This window comes from Lutra lutra, chromosome 11 (assembly GCF_902655055.1).
Source record: "Lutra lutra chromosome 11, mLutLut1.2, whole genome shotgun sequence".
NCBI lineage: Eukaryota > Metazoa > Chordata > Mammalia > Carnivora > Mustelidae > Lutra > Lutra lutra.
In genome coordinates, this window is record NC_062288.1 from 58,575,980 (window position 1) to 58,596,571 (window position 20,592).

Below are 20,592 nucleotides of genomic sequence, written 5' to 3' on the forward strand. Positions count from 1 at the left end.
GGGGGCCTGGATTCTGGCCGTTTTCCTATTTTCTGTGCTTGTTCTAATGCAAGCATTGAGGCCTCATTAAGCCCCACCTTCTCCAGGGAGCCTCTCCATTCTTCCCGGTAGCCTTGTAACCAGTGCAATATTTTTTTTTTGCACCCCATGCAGTGAGTTTTGCATTACAAGTGAACTGTTCCATAGCTGTGTCTGGGGATCTTTAGGTCATAGAAATCAGACAGTGTAATGTAACCATTAAAAAAAAAAAAAAAAAAAAAAGTTGTTTTTTTTTTTTTAAGACCAAGACCAGACCTAGAATATCACACAGTAGGTGCTCAGTGATTACTTATTGAACAGAGTTGTCATTGTCTTCTATGATTTTAGAGGGTCCTTTATACCCACTAACAGACCCTAAAGAGGTCTCTCATGGGAATGTCCTACCCTTCTCTCAGTATTACTCCTTTCTGAGGATGGGAAAGACATGTCTAGATGTTTGGCTGCTGGCTCTCTCAGGTTCATATACAGACAGAACTCTGCCCCCACTTCACCCCCCTAAAGAATTCAAGACATTAATAACTCAATTTATTGGTTGCTTTCTTTTAAACATTTATTTCTAAGGATGCAGCACGGATGGGCGTAGGGGGTCCTGCGTGGTGAGTGACGCACAGCTGGTTGTCTGTGTTCGGATCCTGGCTCCTTCACTTACCAGCCACATGACCTTGGGCACTGTCTCCTTACTTGTAAAACTGAAGTAATGATATTTGGCTATCTTGAGGGTTAGATGAGTTAATTCATGTTACAAGCCCCTCACACTGTCTGGCACATAGTTAGCAATCTGCTGTTTTTACTTGGATTGCTCTTTCTGATTATTAGTGATTATTATATATTCCTAATTATTCTGATTATTAGATAACATTACTCCTCATTCTCATCCTTTACTGTCCAGTGGAGTTAGGTCAGGAGGAAAGATAGAAAACAATAGAGGAAGATGCGTGGTCTTGAAGACATTCCCTGCTGGGCTCTTGCTGGCTAAAAGCTTTCTTTTCCCCCAAGGTGAATGATGACCCCCGAGTGTGAGGAGGAGGGCTGGCAGAGGAGGCAGGGGCCTTGTTCTCATGCTCACATGGTTGGGCTGCTTCGAAACTTGATGGTGTTGCAGATATGAAGGAAATTAGTTGGGACTATTTCAGTCAAATTTAATTGACTCGATATTTATTGGGCACTGACTATATGCCAGGCACTCTGCTAAGTGTTTGGGTTATAAAGCATGAATGATTTGGACAAGGTCTCTGCCCTCATGGGACCTTTGAGAGGACAGATAATAAACAACAAAATAGATTAATAGAAAGAATAATACCGACTGTGATAAATTCTCAGGAGAAAATAAAAAGGTAGAGAATTACTGAGGGGGGGGTTTGCTCTCGTGTGTTGTCAGGGGAGGCTCCTCTGAGGAGATGGCATTTATTTATTTATTATTACTTTTTTTTTTTTTTTTAAGATTTTATTTATTTGACAGACAGAGAGCACAAGCAGGCAGAGAGGCAGGCAGAGAGAGAGAGAGGAGGAAGCAGGCTCCCTGCAGAGCAGAGAGCCCGATGTGGGGTCGATCCCAGGACCCTGGGATCATGACCTGAGCCGAAGGCAGAGGCTTTAACCCACTGAGCCACCCAGGTGCCCCGATTTATAATTACTTTTTAAAAGATTTTGTTTGTTTATTTGGGAGAGAGAAAGAGAAAGAGTGTGTGAGCATGAGCAGGAGGAGGAGCAGAAGGAGAGGGAGAAGCAGACTATCTCCCTGTTGCAGGGAGCCCGATGCAAGGCTCGATCCCAGGACTCTAGAATCATGACCTGAGCTGAAGGCAGACACTTAACTGACTGAGCCACCCAGGTGCCCCTCTTGGGAATTTTCACATCTCTTCTTCTTCAGTTAAATTTGTGAGGTTATATAGGCACGGTCTAGAACATGGAATTCTGTCCTTTGGTGAGAACATTGGCATGGGCATTTGAAGATGAGTCACTGTTTAATTGGATCACTGTGTGACCCACTTAAATAAATACTATTTTTTGAATGGAAAAGTTATTATTCGCTTTCTTTTGAAATTATTTAGAAATGACTTTGGAGATGTCCTTTAAGATTTTAACGCATGTGGATGTGGTCCTTTTGTTAAGAGAGGCGGTATAGGGAAGAGGCGAGCACAGTTTCTGGCATTTGGGAGCCCTCGGTTTGAGTCTGGACCACATGGCATGGCTTGCGGTGGTCATTTATCCTCTCTGGGTATTGGTATCCTCCTCTGTAAAATGAGACAGATAAGTTGCCTGCCTCAGCAACTGTTACAGGACAGTCCTTTCTAAACTGCAGAATGTTAGAAAATAAAAGTTACTCTAAAAAACTTAAATTCCATGTGTGTGCATTTTGGTGAATAGCACTTACGGCTCGATGTAATTCATGACCATAGGAGATAACTTGTCACTGTTTATGGATGTTTGGCTTCTGGAATAATCCAGAGGAGAATATTTTTATAACTTAGCAGTAGGAATAGGCTTTCTAAGTATGGGTCAAAACTTAGAAGCCGTAAGGAAATGATCAATAAAATTCATGACCTAAAAACAGTTGGCATAACAGAACCCCTGTGAGTAAAGTAAAAGACAGTTTACAAATCAGAAAAATATATTTGTATTTCATGTTATATATTAAGGATTAATTTTCCTAATATACAAAATTCCTACAAGTCAGTAAGGAAAAGAACACACTTACTATAGGAGAATGGTCAAAGGATATGAACAAACAATCCATAGGAAATAATTTAGTGGCTCCTAACACATTAAAAATGCTGACATCACATGTAGTTTTTAAAAATCTGATTAAATTGCACTGAAATATTGCCACATTTCACCTGTCTGGGACTGACAAAGATAAAAACATTTTGAAAACCATCCATGTTAGGGCGTCTACGGGAAAACAGAACTCATACATACACACTTGGTGACGGTGTCTTAGTTTCCTACAAGGGCCACCTTGTCAGAGTTAATAATTCACATGGTCTGGCTTGATTCAGAAATTCACTTTAAGAAATTTGCCCTTCAGAGAAATTCACGGTATTCACTGTGTTTATAACAGTAAGAGTTTCTATCAGTGTGAGCTGGCAAACATGAATTATAGTATATTTACACAAGGGAGTAGTACATAGCCACAGAAAGAGAACAGGGATGCTCTGTGGACAGTTGGGGAGCAGTCTACATTAAGTAAAGAGTGAGGTGTAGAAAGGGCATATGTGAGTCTTCCATTTACAGGAAAGGAAGGGGGGAAATAAATATATGTATGTGCTTGCATATGCACAGAAGGAAGGATTCTAAGATCCTTAGATCTTAGAAAGATTCTAAGATTCTGGAAGGATTCTAAGAAATGACTAAGAGGTAGGAGAAAGAGGGAGAGTTTTTATTATTCTATACCTTTTTGTATTTTTTTGTTGTGAAGTGTTATATTTTAAGAATTAATATTAAATATGAAACAAAAAATGGACAGTAAAACAGTATTTGAGATAGGGATTGAGCCTACCTATAGATTCATTAATGCTGTGTTTGATACCCAGATTATTAAATGAGTTAAGGTGTCCACTGCTATCACAGTTTGGGCCTATGAAAAGGGGAGACATTCTTTTAAAGAGCTCTTGGCCATTTGGGGCACACTACAATCAGAGACCAGTGGAAGGACCATATAATCAAGCATTCAGAGCTGGTGTAGCTGAAGTCTGATGGGGATTCAGTTCCATATTGTCAGGGGAACACTGTGTTCAAGACATACCTACAAAGATTGTGGTAGAGTAATGGCCTCAAAGATGTCCATGTTCAAATCCCCAGAACCTGTGAATATTTCCTTGCATTCAAGGATGGATGTGATTAAGTTAAGGGTCTTGAGATGTGATTATCCTAGGTTTTCTAGGGGGGCCCAGTCTAATCTCATGGGTCCTTAAAAGCAGAGAACCATTCCTGGCTGTGGTCAGAGGGAGATGTGCCCACAAAAGAAGAGTCAGAGATATGATATGTGGCTGGCTTGGAAGATGAAGAAAGGGGCTGGGAGCCAGGAATGCCAGCAGCCTCTAGAAGCTGGAAAAGGCAAGGGAGCAGTCTCTCCTTTAGAGCCCCCAGCCTTGCAGATGCCTTGATTTTAGTCAAGAGAGATTGGTGTTGGATTTCTGACCTACAGAGCCATACGGTAATAAATCTGTGTTGTTTTTAGCCACAAAACTGATGACAATTTGTTACAACAGCTCTAGGAAATGATCAGAGAGATAATGGAGAAAGAACCCTGAAGCCTTGCTCTCGTGGGCTTTCTAATTTAGGAGGGAAGTGATGACAAGAATCTAATCAATAGTCATGCCAAGCCAATGTGGAAAGTGGCAGGAAGATTGCAAGGAGCTGTCCACGAAGGGGTCGGGAAAGGCTTGGGGAGGAGACGCTGGCTGGGTTTGTGCCGTGAGAGGCAGTGCACCTTGCTGGTTGGGAAGAAGGACTCTGGTACTGACTGTGGGCTTGAATCTTGTCTCTCCCTCTTCCTAGTATGGGGCCTGGAGAAAGCCAATCTCTCTGTGCCTCAGTTCTAATCTGTAAAGTGGGGATGCTAATAATGGCTCTTCAAAGGGCTGTTGTGCAGAGTCAGTAAGTTAATGTGTATCAAGTGCTTGGGGTGGTTCCTGGCCATCCCAAGGGTGTGGAAGTGTTGGCTATTGCTATTTTGCCCTAATGGATGGGTAAGGCAGAAGCAGACTGTAATGGTGGAGCATCTGAGGACAGCAAGCTCACAGCTCTCAGTTGAATGGTGGGAGCACTGACGGGGAGAAGGAGCAGAAAATAAGGCTGTTTAGGAGTACAGAGCCAGATGATGGTGACCTGAGGACCTGGACTGAAGAGCTTCCACCTAGTGCCCCAGAGAATTCAGCAGGTAGGATGACTTGAGTAGAGCAATGATCACATTTCTTTAGGTGGGGAGGCGGGTTTGGTTTCTGAGCCCTAACTCCAGAGTCGTCTTCCCACTTGCCTGTCTTTTCTGTCCCCTCACAATGAGCAGCATGACCTCTAACCAAGATGAGCATCTTCATCCCCCTCAGCACTCCCTCCACCGCCCTGCAGGATTTGGGTGCAGGGTCCCCCACCTAGGATCTCATCAGGGTTCAGGGTCTCTAGAGAACACTGGTATTGATCGTTGGCTTTCCTGTATGGATCCTCACAGTCACCTACTTTTTCAAAGCCAGCTCTCAGCCTCTTCTGTGTCCCCATAGGTCGAGGAACAGAAACCCGACCTCTGTGGCTTCAACAGGTCCCTACAGGCTAATGACTGAGCCCAGGGTGAGCCTGGGCCTACCCCTCCTGTCTTTTGGAAGTCCAGTTCCTTTTGGCCTTTTGGGGTCTGTGTCCTCTCAACATGTAGAGCTGGTTCTTGAGCAGATGAGCCACCAGAACTTTCAGAGTTCTTGGAGAGAATGATCCTGAGGAGGAGCGTTATAAGTAGAAATGGGAATCTGAATTTTCCAGACCAGCTGCCTGGTCCCTGCTTTTTTGGAAATCCTTGTCCTCAGCTCCGATTCCTCTCGCTGACTCTGGGATACCCAGGGCCTCCCAGGGAGCTGTCCCTGAAATAGGGGGTCCCCAGCGTGTCCTTCCTTCCCCTCCCCTGAGAACTCTGTGCTCTTAACTCCTCTCCTCCTTCTGCTTCTCCTCTCACTTTTGTTTTGTTCACCCCCTAAAAATTTCGATGCTAGAGTGTCCGACTTTCAAGGCCTCTTCTCTGCTACCTTCTCTGATAAGTGGACTTTTGCAAAGGGACAGGTAGGTGCTAACAAGTGGATTTTTTATGATCATGTGAGGAAGTGCCCAGGCCCGCTCGTCCTTCGACAAGTCATCACCTCCATTAGGTCTCTCTTCTCTGAGAAACAGAGACCATAGCACTTTCCCCGCCTCAGAGGATTGTGTGACTAGGATATCACTCATTCATTTATTCATTCACTCATCCGTTTCATAGTTCTTGTGTCCCTATGCAGTGGTTGGTATAAACTAGTGAAAAAGCAGGCACAATGCTCGCCCTGCTCTTGTGGAGACAGGTCACAAACAAGAGACAGTAGTATATGTGCTGACAGCTTATGGGTACAGGGCGATGTCCGTGACAGGACCAAGTCGTCATTGTACACGGTGGCGTTCAGGTTAGCCAGACAGAGGCCTTCTGGTAAAGCGGCGGTCTGGGCTCCAGGTCTCCTGGGTTTCTGGGTGGGGGTGGGGACACATCTGTGAGCGCTTTGCTCCTCTTTTCCCTCCATCCCACAGTGGAGGTTCTCTTTTCCTCTGCCAGGGCTTTTAGCTCATGTCTGGGTGGTGTTTGGACAGGTGCCTGGCGTTTCCCGTCACTGCCTTCTCAGAACCAGGCCAGGAAGAACGGTGAGCGCGCAGGTGGGCTCCCTCCTTCCCAGTCCTGTGTGTAGGAAAGGAGGGAAGAACTGGGCTTTTGAAGCAAATGATGGAAGTTTTGGCCCCTGTTGACTTTATTATAGTTGCCAGGAGGAATAGCTAGAGATTTAAGACCGTCATGATAAAGCAGTTTGAGCCGCTTACAGTGATCTTCTGAGGAGACTCAAGATGCCAATGGTCGTACGTAGAGCTGGCTCTGGGCTACTTCATTCAAAGTGGAGGCTATACATAGGCTCGTGCAGGGCCTTAAGAGCTTGGAGCAACTCCTTCTGCAGGTGGTAGCCGACTTGGGAAACAGAAACTTTTTTTTCTTTTTTACACGGTGCTGCCTCTTGGGAAGGGCCAAGTGTTTATGTGAAGAAAATCCATGAAGCCTGCATAGGAATCAAGATGTCGAAGCTAACTGGCAAAAGGGGGAAGACGCTAGTTGTGTGTGAGTGTGCATGTGCATGCGTGTGTGTGTGTGTGCGCGCGTTTACAGAAGAGGCATGAAGGGACATCTTTGTGTGCAACAATTTGGGAATCCTGCAGCTTCTCTTTCTCAGTCCTTCCTGTGTGGCTTACTAGGAAACCACTTAGCAGATATCTGATCATTTAAAAAAATTTTTTTGTTGTTGTAGTAAGAATACTTAATATGAAATCTACCCTCTTAACAATTCCCTCCCCTTTTTTTATTTTTTAATTTTTATTTATTTTTTAGATTTTATTTATTTATTTGACAGACAGAGATCACAAGTAGGCTGAGAGGCAGGCAGAGAGAAGAGGTGGAAGCAGGCTCCCCGCCGAGCAGAGAGCCCGGGGCGGGGCTCGATCCCAGGACCCTGGGATCACGACCTGAGCTGAAGGCAGAGGCTTTAACCCACTGAGCCACCCAGGCGCCCCTCCCCCCCTTTTTTAAAGTAGGCTCCGCAGCCAGCATGGAGCCCAACACGGGACTTGAACTCATAACCCTGAGCTCAAGACCTGAGCTGAGATCAAGAGTCGGACACTTAACCGACTGAGCCACCTGGGTGCCCCTTAACAAGTTTTAAGTATGCAGTGTGGGATTGTTACTGATGAGTACCGTATTAGACAGCAGCTCTCTAGACTGGTTCTTCTAGAAGATACGTGATTGTGTTAGAACCTGTAAACTGATGTCTTTCCTCCGAGAGGCTGTTGTTTCACTTACCTGCGGTACTTTTCTTGGCTAAGAGGTTGCGTGGCTGGGTTCTCCAGGATTGTTCTGCCAGGCCGGGGAGACCTGCTATATCCATGATGCTCTGAAAAGAATATTCAGAAGGAATTCTATACCTATAAAGATTGCATGTTAAAAAAGGGTTAGATTGTGTAGTGCTTTCATGAATTTGGGGCTTTGCCAAGGCCGTGTGGCTAAGGTCCCCCAGCCCCCATCTTTCCTGAGCATTTGTGTAACAAAACCGCCTGCCTGGAGTGTCTCCACCTCCCCTCTCCTCTCAGAGCTCAGTGTTCATCTGCAGTATAAAAATGAAAAACATTGCAAAGTTGGGGCTGTCATCAGACTGATAATCAGACCCCAAGCCCTTTAAAAACCTAATTTTTTGACAGATAGCAAATGTAGTTTTCTTTTTAAAAGTTACTCCTTTTTTGTCTTGTTGGACTAAAATGCTTACTGTGGATGTGTTTTCAAAAATACAGTCCTTTCTCAAATACTATCTTTTTTTTTTTAAATAAGGCTGCAAGTTTTTTTTTTTTTAATTTTATTTATTTGACAGACGGAGATCACAAGTAGGCAGAGAAGCAGGCAGAGAGAGAGGAGGAAGCAGGCAGAGAGAGAGAGAGAGAGGAGGAAGCAGACTCCCTGCTGAGCAGAGAACCCGATGCGGGGCTAGATCCCAGGACCCTAGGATCATGACCTGAGCTAAAGATAGAGGCTTTAACCCACTGAGCCACCCAAGCACCCCCCCCCTTTTTTTTAAAGAAGGCTCCATAACCTAACGTGAGGCTTGAACTTATAACCTTGGGATCAAGAGTTGGATAAAGCTCTACTGATTGAGCCAGCCAGGCACCCCAAATATAGTCCATTATTGTGAAGGACTCAGTCCTTCTACTGTTTCACATTTTGATATTATGAGTGACTATAACATGGGATGGTGCTAGGGCTTGCTTAAAAGATTTTGCCTAGGGTCACCTGGCTTGCTCAGTTGATCAAGCATGTCTCCTGATGTTGGGGTTGTGAGTTCAAACCCCACATTGGGGGTAGAGATTACTTAAAATCTTAAAAAATTTTCTGGGGTGCTTGGCTTGCCCAGTTGGTGGAGCATGTGACTCTTGACCTCGGGGTTGTGAGTTTGGGCCCCACGTTGGGCGTCGCGCCTACTTAAAAAAAGATAAAAAGATTTTGCTCTGAAACCCTTGGGATTTTCCTTGTGACAGTGACTTGTGAAGAAGTGCCGAGATTTAGTAACTATTTTTTGTTGTGAATATAGTTTCCTTTATTTCCAGTTGCTTTCAGTTTCGTAGCTGAGTGTTAAGAAAATAGCCTGTGAACACCATGTGATTCTGCTTCAAGTGTTTTGAGAAAACAGATATTCAGGGAAGGGACTTAGAAAGCAGATTAAAATAGCAGAAAAAAGAAAAAAAAGAATCAAAACAGCAAGGCGGGGCGGGTGGGGGGGCGCCTCTCTGGCTCAGACGGTGGAGCATGAGACTCTTGATCTTGGGGTTGTGAGTTCAAGCCACACACTGGGTGTAGAGATTACTTATAAATAAAATATTTAGAAAAAATTGTTTAATTAAAAAAAAAGGAACCGAAACAGAAATAAGCCATATGTAGTGGAAAGAATGAACCAGAATGAACCAGAAACATGATTTATTATTCATGATGTATTGATTGCGTCGATGAAGAGTCCAGCTCTTGTACTACCCTCTTTCAAATGGGAAGATGGTACTGTGTCTCCCGACTGGGAGGTTTTGTGTTTGCGGTCTTTTTCCAGCTCTCCCAAGATTGTTATCTTGCCCCTGAGAACGGGCAGGTAGCATTGTGGTGCCTACACATGGATGTCTACTGGGCTGCCTGTCCTTGGTGCAGTGCTCAAGTGGCTGGCTGATTTCTGAGTCCTGTTTTTCTCCATTATTCATGCAATTGGTGCAGTTGTGTATGGAGAACCCATTGTGTGCCTGGTACTGTGGTAAGAGGTCAGATCCAAAGTAAACGAGCACAGTGAGGAGCTGTGCTGTTCCTGAGCTTCCAGTTTGGTGGGGAGACAGACATGGATTCACTGACACGAGTAAGGGTAAAAATGTCAATGGGATCAGAACTGTAAAGGAAGGTGATAGTGCAAGGGAAGTGTGACTAGGGGATCTGTCTTTGCTGGAGGGAGTTAGGGAAGCTCCTCTGGGTTAGTGAGATGGGATCAAGATTGGATGAGTGAGGAGATATTAACTAAACAGGTCTGAATTCCAGCATTGTCCTTGGACCATTTGGTGACCTTGTGATGACCTTGAACAAGTGACTTCACCTCTCTAAGCCTTCAGTGTCTTCATCTATAAAATGGGTTGTTATGGGAAGTCAGTGAGGCAGTGTGCATACCATATTCCGCACAATGTGAGCACATAGCTGACACTCAGAAACAGGAGCTATTCTGATTACTGCCGGTGTTTTCTGCTCATTTTGAAACTTTGAAAAGATAGCTGTTTAAACCTTTTTTTTTTTTTCTTTTATCTGGTTAGCAAGAGCTACTACATACATGAGGATACCTAACTTGGAAAATAAAAGCCTAAAGGGAAATTTATCGATGGTCTTCAATGAGACCAAGTGTCCTTGGCATCTAAGATATGGGAAAGGCTCAAACAACGCCGTGCTTGTGTGAAGTCACGTTCAGGATGAGGCTGCCTTGGAAGCAGTTGTCGTGTACTAGGATTCTAAGACACAGTATTTTTAGATCACATCTCCTACATTTCTGTTTCTCATGGCAGTCAGTCATGAGTAGCTAGGCTAATGCGTACTTTCTGTAGCAATACTGTATTCTATTTGCCCAGTGATTTTTGCTGCTGCATTTTCAGATTTGCATGGATATTTCTTATAGCTAAAGGGCTGGTGGTCCCTGTGCATCCTTGGAGAATGGCAAGTTTTGCTTTTCTTTCTGTGCTCTGGGACATATACATGCCCATGTATAGGCATACAATCCAGCTTTTTACTGAAAGATTAACAATTTTTTGTATCTTTCATTGTTCTTAGATTTTGAAGAAAAAGGAACCACGGATTCAGCCAGTGGTCACACTTAAGTTTTATTGCACACTTGGTAAGTGCTTTGAGTGCATTACATGACTGATTTAATCCTCACTCTATGAAACAGGCACTATTAAGAATCCTACATTCCCCCCTGCAAGAAAATGGAGGACCAGAGAAGTTAGGTCACTTGTCCAAGTTCACACTTGGACTTGACACATGAGTGGTATAGTTGGAATTTGAACCCAGATTTGAATGGCTCCAAATCTGAGCTCCAAACACTTCCATCCTGCCTTTTGGGCTAGTTATTGAAGATTTTCAAACCCCTGTGACAGGAGGGTAATATATGTCAGAAGATTAATTAGACTTATACAGTCATGAGAAAGGCTTATGACAAATATCCGTGGCCTCTGAAGAGCCTGGGGAAGCTTGTTGAATTTAGATTTATTCACTGAGTCAGTGGAAGTGGATATTGTCGTGATGTCCTTCTGGATTAGTTTCCTGATTGTTATAAACCTTGGTTTTACAGAACGGGTCTTAAGGAGCACTAATGTATATCAACCAAAACTTAAAGATGCTTATGTGTACTAGGAGCTTATACTTAAAATAACATTTTTCCTTCTTCCGCATTCTTTCCTATCTGTATCACAATTCCTTTGTTAATAGCTTTAGTATCTTCCGGTCAACTATTGTTTGTTGCCTTAAAGCTCTTTGAGAACTGCTTCCCGTCCACTTGGAAGCAAGGGAAGGATGAATTAGAGATAATGTATTCAGAAATGGGTGTAGGCAATATGGGTGGAGTTGGAAAGGCTATCCCGGAGACCTTTGGCCACTGCAGCTGCTGGCTGTCAGCGCTTGATACCAGCGCAGACTTCCATGGAGCCTGTCTGGGCCCGGCTGAACTGGCTTCCAAACCTGGCCGCATGTGCTCATGGTTCCTGTTTTATTTTTCTGCTAATGCGAATCCTGCCCCAAAAATTAAGCATTGTTTTTGACGGGTCAGAACCGGATACAAATACAGCCTGATGTGTCTACTAAGGGAGGGAGAAATATCTAACAGTGCTGGGGTAGGGGGAGAGTGGGGGAGAGGAAGTGGAGTGGTCTCTTCCCCAGGCTTTGTTTCCTTTCCTAGTATTGGTTTTTCCTGACTCCGCAGAGGAGGAATAAAGATGCCTGGGAGCTCCAGGTTATCTTACATATTTGTATATGCTCTATGCATTTAACACATCTGTTTTATCTGTGTTTTCAAATCACAAAAGTAATGTACTTTAAAAAATAAAGAGTTGTTGATGATCCAGGAGTGTATAAAGTAGAAAAAAGAATTGCTCAGTTGGATTCACTTTGGCACACATGCTCTGGAATGCTTTTCAGTGCGTGAAGTGTACCCGCATGTATATTATTAAAGAACAAAAATTCAACCGATCAGCATCCCAACTAGCAAGTAGAGAGATGCTCTCGGGAGCTGTACAAAGTGGAAGGTTTTTATAGGAAGAAGGATGGGGCAGGGAAGTTATTAGCAAAAAAAAAAAAAAAAATCTTCAGGCGAGGTCATTTTCCCTTGGGAGGAGTAAGGGTATGACCAGCAAATTACCTCACCGTCCTTTGGGTGGGGGGCATGGGGGAGTGGGATGAAGAGGGTCCATGTGACAGATTATTGTATTGGTACTGACCAGATAATTTCTGACTGACCTGTGAAGACTACATTTCTGGGGGAGCTTTAAACTGCATTTAGGTTAGGTATAAAGCCCTGGTTTGCTGGCATGGTCTGGCATATGTGACTCCATTTTGGGCCTTTCATTTCCTTTGTGACAATGGACACACTCCAGCAATGGAATCACCACATGTTGTTCTGCAAGTCGCCGTTCCCACTTTGTGCATCATGGAGAGCACTTACAGATTCTGCTCTCCCTTTTTTGAACAACTGCAAGCTATTCCACGAATCTGTCTTACTTTATTTAATCGTTCCCTTACTAGCGGGTGTTCGGGTTGTATAAACATGGTCCCAGGTGAGCAGCCTCACAGATGTGGCTTTGCACCTGGGTGCTCGTCTTTCTCTGGGATCCCTTCTTAGAAGTGGGGATGCTGGGTTGGAGGAGGTGTGAGCGCGAGACTTTGGAGTCAGTAAGCCTGTATTCAGGTCAGAACACTGCTCCAGCTCACACGGAATCATGTCTTATGTGCCCATGGGGCAGGCGGAGCAGTGCCAGCCCGGAGTCACGGGACAGAGCTAGTTCATGGACATGATGATTCTCCCAGCTAGTTTACCCTTTTCAAATGTGTGAAGGTAACAATTTAGCCCTGTTGAAATCTTGACTTTTGCTTCAGTCCAGATGTATTCCTGGAGAACTTGAGCCTGTCAAGTCTGCTCCTAGAACAAAGGCAGTTTGGGTTTTCTTTCCCACTCCCCAACTACCTGCATCTGTTTGCCCTTCTAGTATTTTGTTAATCTTTGGACTTGAAATAGCTGACAAGATCACAAGATCAGCGTTGACTGAAAAACAATCCCTCTGGCTTTAATTTGGTCAGTTTTGTGAGGCCTTGCCCCTGAGTTCTTTCCTAGCCAGATTCCCCAGGCCAAGGCTCCTTTCTAGGTGGACCTGAGCCCCATGAGGTCACGGATCCAACAGTGACAGCTGGCCCAGGTTATGCTAGAGCAGGACATGAACCACGTACTGGGAGTGAGCAAGGCCAGCTGACCACTGGGCACCCTAGTGACTTTGCTGTCTTCTATCTCTCTGTGTTTAGCCACAGCTTATGTTAAGGTGCTGAACAAGTAACTTTGTTTTCTTGTAATTTACCAGGTTTTAACATGGGGCTCTGACAAGGCTTAGGGCAGGGGTTATTTCTGTCTGGCGCATTGCTCACGTCACTCTGCCTCTGCTTTATCTCCCATCTTCTCCCTGCTTGGCACCCCCATGGCAGAGGGCACTGGGTGATCTGATCCTGCCCCTTTCCCATGGAGCCAAACAAGCCCTTTTGAATACTTACTTTCAGAGAGAAGAGAACATTTCTTTAGGATCTTTCACTTAGTCCTGAGGTCCCTCCCCTTGACCATGAGGAATGATTGTGTTGGTCTCCTACAATTTGGGAGGCCTTGAGACTGAAGTGATATTGTTTAGATTCCCATGAAGAAAGGAACTAGAGTAGCCCTTACAGATTCCCCCAGATGATCTTTTCCAATGATTGATGAGAATAAGAATCTGAACCAGAATGACCTAAGGGCTTCTTTAGATGGCTTGCCAGTCCTGTTCTCCTTTTCTTTCTGAAGCCATGTTAGAGCGAAAGGTTTGTTTTGGGATCTGCCTTTTAATTTGTTTCTACAAAAGTCTTCCTAGGAAAAATTTAGATCTCACTGATTTGTGTGTAACTTCACAGTATGGAGGCATAAAGATGGCAATTTATTGGCTCACATTTGATGTACTGTGAAAAAAAATTTGAGATTTTTGGGTGGCTCAGTCAGTTCAACGTCCGACTCTTCATTTCGGCTCAGATCAGGATCTCAGGCTTGTGACACTGAGCCACGTGTCTCATTTGTGCTGAACATGGAGCCTGCTTAAGATTCTCTCTCTCCCTCCGCCCCTTCCCACACATGCTTTCTCTCTCTCTCTCTTAAAAAAAAAAAATAGAGATTTTAAGAATATGTGTAATCTTTTCTTTTTTTTTTTTAAAGATTTTTTAATTTTTTTTTATTTATTTGACAGAGAGATCACAAGCAGGCAGAGAGGCAGGCAGAGAGAGAGGAGGAAGCAGGTTCCCCGCTGAGCAGAGAGCCCGATGCGGGGCTCGATCCCAGGACTCTGAGATCATGACCTGAGCCGAAGGCAGCGGCTCAACCCACTGAGCCACCCAGGCGCCCCAAGAATATGTGTAATCTTTTCAAACTAATACTGCATTGAAGATAAGTGCCAGTAGGTTGGGGTGCCAACACTTAACTCCATGGACAGTATGGCAGGTTGTACCAGCAAGTTCACGGTAAGACCTTGAACACATTAACTATTTCTGTGCCTTTTAGCTTTTCCACTTTCAGATTTAGGAGAACTAAATACGCTGGTTAAGAAAACAGAATGAACATATGCCTCTAACTGTTAACTGCCTTGTGAAAGAGGGAGACACTTTACATATCAAACAAGGCGGCCGGTGGCCCTGGACCAGGTAACAGGAAGCTGCGTGTCTGACCCCATCTTTCCTCTGGGGCCTTACTGTCTACCACCACAGTGGTAGTAGCCACAGTGGTGGCTTCGGTCCCAGCCACAGTGAACCACTTCCTGTTCCCACCTTTGGGCCTTGCGGCCCGTAATCACATGTTCCCTCCGCTTGGAACTACCCTCTGCCATCTTAACCTCCAGCGTGAAGGCGGTGGGACAGAAGGTTGAAGGGACGACCCACACAGACGCTGGAGCCACACTGTCTGGGTTCAGATCGCAATCCTGTCACTTCATAGCTTTATGACCTTTGACAAATTACTTGTGAATTTCTTGGTATCCCTGTTTTCTTAACTGTAAAGAGGGGATCACATTCTTGCTTACTTACCTTATAGGATTTTTTTTTTTGAAAATTTAATTTATTTATTAGAGAGAGAGAGCAGGAGCGAGGGGAGGGGCAGAGGGAGAGGGAGAAGCAAGCTCCCTGATAAGCAGGGAGCCCCAGGCGACCCAGGGGTCGATCTCAGGACTGCAGAATCGTGATCGGAGCTGAAGACAGATGCTTAATTGACTGAGCCACCCAAGTGCCCCTCATAGGATTTCTTTGAGGATATATGCAAAGTTCTTAGAATGGTGACTCTGTCAGAAGCACTCTTTGTGTTGGCTATTATTATGATCATCTTTAGAGGTCCAGCCTATTCTGTGACCATTAACCATGATGGGATTTGGGGCCTGCAGACCTAGGTTTGAATCTGAACCCTGCCATATATGAGTTGGGTGACCTTAGGTGGTTATTTAACTCCTTCAAATGTCGTTTTCCCTATCAGAAGCACAGTATATCATATAGTTGCCGGGTGAGTCACGCGTGAACTATGTGTGAAGTGCCTGGTTTAGAATTTGAGGACTGGAAGACACATAAGGAGAGTTAGTCCCCGCCCCGCCTTACCCCACCCAGCCCCGCCTCGCCCCACCCCACCGCTCCCAATACTCTGTTCATCTCCTGATGCCCTGTACTTGCTTGGTCGCATCTCCCTCATTAAACTATATATTCCTTAGTTTTCTTTGTACATAATATGCATTTATTCTTTTATTTATTCAGTGATTTTCTCATTGGTTCACCCAGTCAATTTGTTCATTTATGCATGTTCTTTCTCTTTTGTTTATTCAAAAGTCTACTAAGTGAGTTGGGCCCTGGGAATCTACGTTATTCCAGCTCGAGTTCAGGAGAGAAATGACAAGATCCTGAACTAGTCCAGTGCCAGTGGAGGCCCACAGAAGGGAGTGGACTCAGGAGACATTCAGAGAGAGGCTTGGTGGGGCTTCCTGACCAATTGGATTTGGAAAGTAAGGGAAAGGAAGGAATCAAAGACAGTTTCTGGGATTTCCATCTGAGGCACTGTGTGGATATTGACACGATTAATTATTAAAATGGGCAACACATGAGGTGGGGGAATTGGTAAGACCTCAGACGTGCACAGGGAAAAGGTGTCACATTACAGCCGGCCTGGATTGGACACAGTAAGTGAGAGCTGCCGACAGGAGATCTGGATGGAAACGTTGCCTAGGAGGTGACCAGGCTGTCCTCAAAGACAGTTCTGACTCTGGACTTCTTTGCATGTAATAGGAGAGCGGTAGCCAAAACAGAATGAGCGCAGAGTGGAAGAAAAGAGTGCTGCCAGTGGCCCTTTTGGGGGAATTGTCCTGATTCAAAGTGGAAGGGGACAGTGAGTCTGTGGCTTCTGCTGAGAAGCCATGTGCGGTGTCTCACCAGAGTACTACTCGTTCCCCTGCCGGGACATACTGTCCACTGTGTACCTCAAGGCCAGCCCTGGGGGTATCAGTGCAGAGGAAGGGAGAAAAAGACCCATTCCCCCATTGTGAGCCTCACCATGGAGTGCACTTTCCCAAGACTGCCTTTTCCCTAGCTTTCTCTTGCCTTTCAGGTTCCAGTTCAAGTGTCACTTGCTCAGAGATGCCTTCCCTGATCACCCGAACGTGAAGTAGTCCCCACCAAGTACCTGTAGTCACTCTCGATTACATCATCCTGTTGTTTTCTTCATTATGCTTGCTCATTACCTTGTCCATTTATTTGCTTACGTGTGTGTTTCCTGTCTCTTCCCACTATGATGTCGGTGAAACCGGGGACCTTGTGTCTAGTTCAGTGCCCCATCTCTGATGTCTGTGGCAGGGCCTGGTCCTTAATAGGTTGAATGGATTAACCAGGGTTGCCCTTCTACACTGGGATGAGAGGAAGCTGAGCTTGTTTGTTGGGGAAGGAAGCAGTTGGAGTTGGTAAGGGCTAGGGGCAGTTGAACCAATGTCTCGAAGGAAGTAGGAGAAATAAGATCGTGAAGACGGGAGAGTGTGATCCTTTTCTGTGAGACTGGGGGAAGGGAGTGAATATATGGATAGAGTTCAAGGGGACAGAGAACCAAGATGAAGAGTGTAAATCTGGTGGTCTTACTGTTTTGATGAAGTAGGAAGTAAGAGTTATCTTGGATGACAGAGGGGTAGCAAACCAGGAGGAGATGGGTGGCAGGAGGTGAGAGGTGAAGGTCTGAAGATGCTGGCATGACTGGAAGATTCCTGAACCCTGGAGGACTTTGCCGAAGCTGGGACTCCTACTTGGTGATGGAACCAGTCACAGAAATGAGAGGATTTTTCTTCAGTGGTGGGTGGGGTGAGAAGAAATAGAGGTGACAGGGATGATGCTGATCCGTGTTTGGAGTTTGACAAAAGTGTGTCAGTGGAACAGGAAATGAGGGGTGCTGGAGGGAGAGTGTTTGAAAGGTTCAAGGAAATGAAGTCCAGAGGGAGAATAGGAAGGGTAGGATGAAAGTTCTGGTGGTTTTTCATTCAAGCAGAAGAGCAAATTGGGTGAGAATGAGGAAGTGAGAAAAGGAAGGGTGGGCTGTGATAATCAGAGGAGAGTTCTAGTTTTCTGTTTTAAAGAGCAGTTCCTGGGTTGCGATCTGGTCACAGGGTGAGCATTGTTGGCAAGAGCTTAGGTCACAGGAACGAATAGCCTAAGGCAAGGCCAGGAGATGTTGGGTCATTACCCAAGAGTGATCAGGAAAAAGTGGAAAAGAACAGAGAGGAGGTTCCTAAAAATATAGAAAGGAGAAGCAGGAAACTGGAGAGAAGGAAGTCATTCCAGGAAGTGAGCAATAGGGAGCTGGTCACGAATTCTTAGGTTCTAGGTACTTGTCAAGTAGGTTATTGTCTGGAGACTGTAGCGACTGGGGGAATTTCGTTTTCTTCTGGTCCTTAGAAATGGAAGTTCTGAGGACCTGAGCAGCTTTGTAAGGGTCACAAGAGAAGGGAGGAGTGGAGAAGCCAGGGTGCAGCCATGGTAGAGCTGTTGAGAGGAGAGTGAGTGTGGGGCACTTGCTGGCTCCAGGAGAAGAGCTCCCGAAGCTAGTGGGAGGAAGGGTTGCAAGAGGGAATGCAGAGCAAGGCTGGGGTCACAGCCAAGTAGGGATGAGAGAACTCAGGATGATGCCTGCAGGGCTTTCAGCTTGGCAGACATTGTGATTTGCAGGATGAGGGACCCTGGGGGTATGAATATAATGGGTCAAGCTCTGAGTTTCAGGTAATGCTTAAAAAACAAAAAACAAAAAACAGCTTTATTGAAATATCTGCATAAACTTGGCCAATTAAGTGTACTCTTCACTGGTTTTAGTATATTTGCAGATGTATACAACCTTTACCACAGTCAATTTTATTTTTTTTAATTTAAAAAAATTTTAGAAGGTTTTTTTTTTTTAAATTTTATCAGAGAGGGAGAGAGAGAGAAAGAGAAAGAGAAAGAGAGCACAAGCTGGGAGAGCAGCAGGCAGAGGGAGAAGCAGGCTTCCCGCTGACCAAAGGGGCCCTATGTGGGACTCGAGCCCAGGACCCTGGGATCATGATCTAAGCAGAAGGCAGACAACCCACTGAGCCACACAGGCGTCCGTCCCAGCCATAGTCAATTTTAGAAAATTTTTATTAGCTGATTTCACTGCCCTTTAGCTATCACTTCCGTGAATACCTGAACGCCACCCCTCTGTTCTCTACCCACCCAACCCAGTAACCCTAAGCAACCACTAATCTATTTTCTCTTTTTATGAGTTCCTGATTCTGGACTTTCATATGAATGGACTTGTGTGATTTGTGGACTTTCGTGGATCATTTCTAACATGATGTTTTCAAGGTCCATCCAAGTTGTAGTGGGTATTACTACTTCATTCCTTTTTATTGTCAAATAACATTCCATTGTATGGACGTACCACAGTCTGTTTATCCATTCATCCATTGATGGACATTTGGGTTATTTCCACCTTTTGGCTGTTATGAACAATGCCAATATTTATATACTAGTTTCTCTGTGGACATTTTCCTTTCTTTTGGGTATATACTTAGGAGAATTGCTGGGTCAAATGGTGAGTCTGTGTTTAATGGTTTGAGAAACTGCTGGAGTGTTCTATGAAGTGGCCGCACCTTTTCAAATCCACCAGCAGTGTATGAGGGTTCCGAGTTCTCTGTATCCTTGCCCGAATTTGTTACTATCGGACTTTATGATTCTAGCCAGCCTAATGGGAGTGAAGTGAAGTGGTGTCTCACTGTGGTTTTGATTTCTTCTTTGCTTTCTTCTGATGACTAATGATATTGAGCATATTTTCATGTGCTTATTGGCCACTTCTCTGTTTTCCCTGGAGGAATGTCTATTGAGGATCCTTCGCCTGTTGAGTTACCAGTTATCTGTTATCTTTATAGTTATCAAAGATCATTTTATTATTATATTTATGTACATAATAAAATATATATTTATTTTATTATTATTTTCCCAGCTTTATTGAGGCATAATTAATAAATAAAATTGTAAGATATTTAAAATGTTAATGTGAAGATTTGATAATACTTTCTTGATGCATCCATCACCTTACTTTTTTCCCTTTTTCTTTCCTTTTTTTTTTTTTTTGGAGAGAATATTTTACTCCTTTAGAAAATTTCATTTGTACAAATGCAGTATTATCAACTATAGTCACCATGTTATATGTTAGCTCCTTAAGTTTTTGTTTGTTATTATTGAGTTGGATGAGTTCTTTGTATATTCTAGCAACATGTCCCTTATCAGATACGTGATTTGCAAATTTTCTCCCATTGTGCATTGTCTTTTCACTTTCTAGATGGTGTCCTTTGAAGCACAGAAAGTTTTAATTTTCATGAAGTCTAATTTGTCTGTTTTTTCTTTTGTTGCTCATGCTTTTGGTATATCTAAGAATCCTTGCTAAATCCCTGGTCATGAAGATTTACCTCTATGTTTTTTTCTAAGAGTTTTGCAGTTTTTGCTCTTACATTTAGGTCTTTGATCCATTCCAAGTTAATTTCTTTTTTCTTTTTTTTAAAGATTTTATTTATCCATTTGAGTGAGAGAGAGGGAGCAGAAGCAGGGGGAGAGAGAAAAGCAGACTCCCTGCTGAGCAGGGAACCGGATGCAGGACTCTATCCCAGGATCTGGGGCTCATGACCTGAGCTGAAGGCAGATGCTTAACCATCTGAGCCACCCAGTCACCCCATTTCAAATTAATTTCTATAAATGGTATAACGTAGGTAAACCTCTAGCTTTAATCTTTTGCTTGTGGCTATCCCCTGGTCTCAGAACCATTTGTTGTAAAGACTTTTTTCCCCATTGAATTGTTTTGGCACCCTGTTGAAAATGAGTTGACCGTGAAGGTATGGATTTACTTCCAGATTGTTAATTCCTTACTGTTAATCTGTTTGTTTATCCTTGTGACACTTGCACACTGTCTTAAGTACTATTGCTTTATAGTAAGTTTTGAAATC

At 44.2% G+C, this 20,592-nt stretch overlaps 1 protein-coding gene across 7 annotated transcripts in view; it reads left to right on the plus strand.

Annotated features, from left to right (window-relative positions):
• Positions 1-20,592, plus strand: part of SNX10 (sorting nexin 10) — a 71,845-nt gene that overhangs the window by 8,992 nt on the left and 42,261 nt on the right. For 4 of the 7 annotated variants that reach the window (XM_047694939.1, XM_047694947.1, XM_047694941.1 and 1 more), the window contains exon 2: positions 10,634-10,697. The exons of 1 other annotated variant lie outside the window; for it this stretch is intronic. The gene's annotated coding sequence lies outside the window, so the exon portion shown is untranslated. Of the gene's footprint in view, positions 1-6,799; positions 6,872-10,633; positions 10,698-14,577; positions 14,597-20,592 lie in introns of those variants that run through there. 2 more of the 7 variants (XM_047694940.1, XM_047694946.1) reach the window with 2 other exon arrangements.